Source organism: Notamacropus eugenii, chromosome X (genome assembly GCF_028372415.1).
Source record: "Notamacropus eugenii isolate mMacEug1 chromosome X, mMacEug1.pri_v2, whole genome shotgun sequence".
NCBI classification, from domain to species: domain Eukaryota; kingdom Metazoa; phylum Chordata; class Mammalia; order Diprotodontia; family Macropodidae; genus Notamacropus; species Notamacropus eugenii.
The window spans coordinates 17621308-17628184 of NC_092879.1; the positions used below are offsets into that span (position 1 = coordinate 17621308).

At 42.4% G+C, this 6877-nt stretch overlaps 1 pseudogene; it reads right to left on the reverse strand.

Annotated features, from left to right (window-relative positions):
* LOC140516266 (transcription intermediary factor 1-beta-like) overlaps window positions 1-3010 on the reverse strand; it is a 45580-nt pseudogene extending 42570 nt beyond the window's left edge.
* Window positions 3011-6877: the final 3867 nt, after the last annotated feature.

Here is a 6877-nt window from a genome sequence, read left to right on the forward strand (position 1 = left end):
CAGCTTAATGAAAATATCCCCCTCCTATGGAGCCCTCTGTGTCCTTCTCGAGAAGCCAGTCTGGGCCTCTCTACAGGTACAGGTGTGTCTGGTGGAACTCCTCAACTGGAGCTGACTGGAAGGGAAGGGAATGACAGATGGATTCATCCCTCTGTATATTATGTTGAATCCCTTCTATTACATCATCACGCTATTGTGCCAGCATCCCCACTTTACAAATGAAGTTCTACCATTTCCTCATATTCCCATTCAGTCTTACTTCACACTAGGCAGATCACTATTACTGTCACTGCAGAAAATTGCATTGTGTACACACAAGCTTGAGATATGAATCATGAAAAAAGCGACAAAACCTTCAGCTCTGGATTGATCGTAACTGAGGGTGATACTTTGTTCATTTGTTGAATGAAATGAAATTAGGTATTGAATTGGGTTAGAGCTCTTAAAAAGGTATGATCTAAAACATACAAGGGCCAGGGTTCTTGCAGGGGGATGTGTGTGAATTTGATAGATCGAGTCACAGGGTTCCCACCATGAGACTTTTGATATTGATTACCTACCCAATGTTTCCTGTGTTTTCTTTAGTACTGAGCAGCCCAGATTCCCTTTTCCAGATGTTGTAAAAATTTCCAATTTTCTGCTTCCCTCCTAATCTTAGTTGCATTGACTTTGTGCAAAAACTTTTCAATTTATTGTAATAAAAATTAACCATTTTGCATTATATAATGCTTTTGAACTACTGTTTGGTCATATATTTCTCCATTCTCCATAAATCTGACAGGCAAACTATTTCTTGTTCTCCTAATTTGTTTATAGTATCAGGCTTTATATCTAAATAGGGTACCCATTTGGACTTTATTTTAGTATGTAGTGTAAGATGTTGGTCTATGCTCAGTTTCTGCCTTATTATTTTCTGCTTTTCCCAGAAGTTTTTGTTAAGTAGTGAGAAGAACAATGTTTTAATAGCATACTAAGTGCTCTTAATCTGTAAGTTGCCTGGAAGAAAAACTTGCAACATGTAGAGACCTAGAGGAAGACCTGAAAACAATGTGGGAACAGCATGAGGAACTAGTGAGGAACAAGTGAAGAACTAGAATTGTCCTAAAGGTGTATTCATGGAGCCTGAAGCAGATGAATTAATATCCTAATACTTTGATTGAGTGACCAGAGACAGTAATTCTGTGCAATAATCTGAAGAACATTATACAGAAAACAATCAATAGCATGATATGTAAGCTCCATCAAAATAACTAAGGGAGATGAATAATGATAATAATAATGATAAACACTTCTCTTGCGCTTTCTGGTTTGAAAAGCAGTTTGTAAAATATCTCATTTGAACTTTACAGACACTCTGCAATTTTCTTGGCACAGGTGTTATTATCACCCCATTTGACAGACATGAAAATTGAGCTTTAGAGAATTTAAGTGGTTTGCCTATGGGCACACAGTGGGTAAGGCAGAAATTCAGGGTACGTCTTGTGCCTCCAATTCCAGGTGTCTCTCCCCTATGCCAATACACTTGTGCCAGGCAGCTTGTGTTGGAGAGAACAAAACCCCAAATCTGAAATAGTTTTAGAAAGAAATTTATTAAGTCACTTGGTAGAGGAGACTGAGGCAGAAAGGAGGGTGTGGCTCCCTCTTGTACAGCCTCTGGAAGGTTTATATTACATAGGATTTAGACCAGTGTACCCACACACAAACAACAGGGGCAGACACGATGCCTCCATGAATGTCCCCCATCCCCATCATTCCACACCCAGCCTGATCTTTGTCTCCTCCTGCCTGTAGAAAGGAGGCTGAGTCCAGCTCCTTCCCCAGATCTCTCCTTTCTTCTCTGCTCTGGGAAATGTGAGGAATCCAAATCCCATTCAAAGACTTACAGAGGATGCTCCAGCTCCTGTGCTCTTTCTTCCCTTTTGTGGAGCCCAGGACAGACCTCCCTCGACCCCCCCTTCCCCTCTTTTTCCACCTTCCCCTCTTTTTCCTCTCCCTCCCACTTTCTGTAAAGGGGTTGTCCTTCCACAACCCTAAGCTGAGCTCTGCTGCTGCCCCACCCCCAACCCCAGCAGCTTTCCCTCAGGAACCTGGGAGCCCCAGGATCACTTCCAGGTGGAGGATGCACTTGCGGCCCCTTCATCTAGATAGACTGAGTGATGGTGCCTGAAACGACTGGGGGGGGAGGTTCCCCCACTGCCCTGGGCCTGATGTTAGAGACCCCCTCCCTCCCTCTTCCGTTCCTCTTCTCTGGGAGGAGACTAGCCTCTCCATGCAGTGACATCACAATACCTGGCTCCATTGTTAACTGCAAGTCTTCTTTGTCTTGTGGTGGATTTGAATGGGGTGAGCAGAGAAAGGTCTGCGTGCCCCTCACCCCCTTCCTTTCCCCTTCCCCTCCACACCCTACCCATTCTATCTTTTTTCCTCACCTTTCCCGCATCTTCCACACTGACTGATCCTGAGGGACCTGATAGTGCCTAAGTGGCTGTGAGTGAGGTAAGTGCCCCCGCTCGTGCCTCAGCCTCTCCCTTTCTTCTCTTTCTCTATCAGACCCTTTGCAACTGATTCATGAAGGTGAGGCACCCCCTCCCCAATTGCTTTTGCTTAGTACCCAGGAGGATGTGTGAAAAAGTGAGTGGAGGGATGTAGGAGTATAGATACTTTGATTTGTGCCTGTGTTGTGTATGCAGGGAGGATCATCTATGTTTGTGTAAGAGTATCTGGCTGAGCATGTGGATGTGTGGATGGATATATGGTTGCGTGCCTCCTTCTCCAGGGCTATTCTTGCCTGCTCAGACATTTGTCTGGAGGTCTCAGGCTTGAGGGGCTAAAGGGTAGGTTGAATCCAACAAAGAGGCCAGCAGGGAGAAGCCTGTGGAGACACTCCCTCCCTCCCCTCCTCAGGTGGACATTTCTATCCTTTCTTCCTCCCTTCCTCCCATCCTTGGCTTGGCCTTGGGGCTGGGGAGAGAGAAGATAGTCTAGGAACTCTTCCCCTCACCTTCTCCATAGCATCTCCTTTGTCTGGTGTGGTTAAATTAATGGATATGTATATATTGGTTTTGGTTTAAATCAGAACCTGGGGAAAGGGCAATTCCTAGGTGTTTTTTTGTTGGGAACGGAAAGAGGGGATGGTCCCTGAACCTATGGATCTCTATGATTTACAGACAGAAAGGAGAGAGTTATTTTAGTGTGCACATCTCTCATTGGGAGGGATTTGGGGCATTTTGTCAAAGGGTTATTAATAGCTTGTATTTCTTCCTTTGAAAACTTCCTGTTCCTTTGACCTACTGGAGAATAGCTCTTAACCTTGGAAAACGGGATCAGTGCCTTCTATATCTTATATACACAACAGTCCTTAGAGAACTTTACTACAAAGATCTTTTTCCTCGTTTAACTGCATTCCATCTGTTTGGGCAAAAACATTTCAATTTTATAGAAGCAGAATTATCTATTTTACTTTCTGTGATTCTCTCTGTTGCTTGTTCTGTCATGACCTCTTTCCCTCATGGATATGAAAATTAATTTCCTCCTTGCTCCTCCAATTTGCTATTGGTACCTCTTTTACACCTAATTTGTGTATCTATTTGTAGTTTAATTTGATAGGTGGTGTGAGATGTTGATGTCCTATCAAATTTCTGGCAAATTGTTGTTCCTTATCCTATCTTTTTTTTTTTAATCAGAAAATGTGTCCTGCTCTTCCTCCTGCCCAAATTATGTCTTTGCTTTTATTAAACACTTTTATTTGTTCAGTTGTACATATTGAATCCTTTATCTTTTCAATTAATCAGTCTTTTAACTTTTAATTTTTGCAGTGTCAGGAGAATTCCACAGCTTGTAGTTGTCCCATGCAGTGCTCATCTTGCTTGGGCTTCTCAATTCTCCAATTCCTCTTATCCAGCTTACTGAAAATATCCACCTCCTATGGAACCCTGTGTCCTTCTCGAGAAGCCCGTCCAGCCTTCTCTACAGGTACAGGTGTGTCTGGTGGAACTCCTCAATTGAGCTTGTTGGAAGGGAATGACAGATGGACTCACCCCTCTGTACATGATGTTGAGTCCCTTTTATTACACCATCACACTAGGGGCAGCTAGGTGGTGAAGTGGATAGAGCACCAGTGCAAGAGTCAGGAGGACCTGAGTTCAAATCTCACCTCAGACACTGGACACTCACTAGCTGTGTGACCTTGGGTAAGTCACTTAATGCTAATTGCCCCATCCTGGGTCATCTCCAATCATCCTGATGAATATCTGGTCACTGGATTCAGATGACTCTGGAGGAGAAATGAGGCTGGTGACTTGCACAGCCCTCCCTCATTCAGAAAACAAAGTCCAGTGCAAGTCATGTCGTCACTTCTCTGATGGCATGGTGGTCCTTGGCAATGAAGGATGAAAACACACACACCATCACCCTATTGTACCAGCATCCCCACTTTAAGAACCAAGTTCTACCATTTCATCACATTCCCATCTTAGCCATGTCACACCGGGTAGATCACTCTTGTTGTCACTGCAGCTATTTGCATTGTGTACACAATAGTTGAACATGTGAATCATGAAAAAAGTGATAATATTTTCAGTTCTGGGGTGATCCTAATTAGGAGGGTGATAGTGTGTTTTGTTGCTGAATGAAATGAAATGCCCTTCATACTTCTTTCATTATTGAATTGGGTGAAAGCTCTTTAAAATGTATGATCTAAAGCATAGAAGGGCCAGGATGCTTGCACAGGTATGTGTGTGATGTCTGATGGTATGTGTGATTACAGATGTGTAACTGTACTCAGTTACACTGGGTGCGTGAATCTTGGTGATAATCCAAGCTCCTTTACCTTCCAGAATATCATATTTCAAGTCCTCTAATCCTTTATTGCAGAAGCTGCCCAGTCTTGTGTAATCCTACCTGTGGCTCCTCAATATTTGAATTGGTTCTTTTGGGCTGCTTGTACTTTTTTCTCCTTCACCTGAGAGTTCTGGAATTGGATTCTACTATTCCTGTGAGTTTTCGTTTTCTGGTCTGTTAGAAGGTGATCAAGGGATTCTTTGAAAATCTATTTTACCCTTTGATTCTAGGATATCAGGGCAGTTTTCCTTGAAATTTTCTTCACAGTTGCAGCCCTGTCTCTTTTTTGTTTTTGATTATTGCTTTCTGGTATTCCAATAATTCTGGAATTATGTCTCCTGGATCTAATTTCCATGTCAGTGATTTTTGCAATGAGGAATTTTATTTTCATTTTCATCTATATTTTTGTTCTCTTGATTTTATTTGATTTTTTCTTGCTGTCTCATTGTTACTGAATTAGCTTTCCTATGCTGAGTTCTAATTTTTAAAGGAATTATTTTCTTTGTTTAGATTTTGTATTTCATTTTTCATTATGCCAATTGTCCTTTTTAAAGAGTTGTTTTCTTTAGTGGATTGCTGCACATCCTTTTCCATTTGATCAATACTCCTTTTTAAGTAGTTTTTGTAGGTGAATTTTTGTACATCATTGTTCATTTTTATGTTTCCTTTGCCAAACTGTTTACCCTTTTTTATGATTCTTTTGCATACCTCTCATTACTTCTCCCATTTTTTCTTCTGCCTCTCTTATATGACTTTCAAAGTCCTCTGTGAGGTCTCTCAGGGCATTTCTAGGACTGAAATGAATTCAGATTTCTCTTTGAGGCTTTGCATGTAGATGTTTTGGCATCATTGGTCTCTTCCGAGTTTGTGTTTGGATCTTCCCTGTCACCATAGTAGCTTTCTGTGGTCAGGGATTTTTTGTTATTGTTGTTGTTTTGGTAATTTTCCATCCTATGCTGTAAGAATTAAAGTTGAGCTCTGGTCTTGGGGTACAGGAGAAAGTGTCCCAAGTTTCTTGCACTTGAGGGACAGGGCTTGTTACTCTGGCCCCTGACTTGTTACTCTGGTGCCTCAGGGGCTGGCTTTTTGTCTGCTGCTCCTGAAACTCCAGACCTCCCAAGCCTGGCAACTAACCTGCTGATTCATGCATCTCCTCTTGGAAGATGAGGTTTTCATGAAGTCACTCCATACCTACCCACATCTTGAAACCCAATACATAAGGTGAAGTATACCCAGAAATGCTCAGGGCTTGTGGAATGAATGAATTTTTTGCATGTAAATGGAGGTAAAAAGTGGTTGAAATGAACATTGAAGTTCACCAAGGGGAGAGAGGAGAGAGAGAGAGAGAAAGTATGTATACACACACTGGGGTCAGGGAAAGTGGGAGCTAATGACTCATGGGTCCTGAGCTCCCTGTAAAGGGGTCTTACTGCATCATAATCTGGACTACAGCTCTATCTCCAGTGCTTTGAATAAGGAAGAACTGAGTTCAGATCCTGCCTCTGGTACTTAGAATTTGAGTGACCCTGTGCAAATCACTTAACAAAACTCTCCACCATTTTGGTGCCAGGTTGGGCTAATTAAACTTGGTACTGAGCAGGTTTCCCTGAGGCTCTCCTGTTTCCATTTTAGAGGGAACAAACTTGTTAGGACACACCCCACTCAAGGAATGGGATTCAGTATGTTATACCCTAATAGGAAAGTGTTTGATTCCAAAGAAAGAAGCAAGGAGTATGCCAGCATGGATTATATAAGTCGATTTGCTAGGCTGACTGGGGCTCACTGTGTTGCGTAAGGGAATTTACAAATGACACCAGCCCTATGGTGGCAATAGGACAGAATGTTGTATCTCCACACCACCATTGGGTCAGGTCAGGTATTGTGCAGAGACAGAACAAAGAAAGTCAAGAGCCGGGGATGACTGGTGGTCAAGTACAAGTTTTCCCATAAATAGTTGAAGCTTTTCTTGTTGTTTACATTAAAGGTAGTTTACATATTCTATGGGGTCATAGGTCCACTCACAGACCGTTGCACCCAC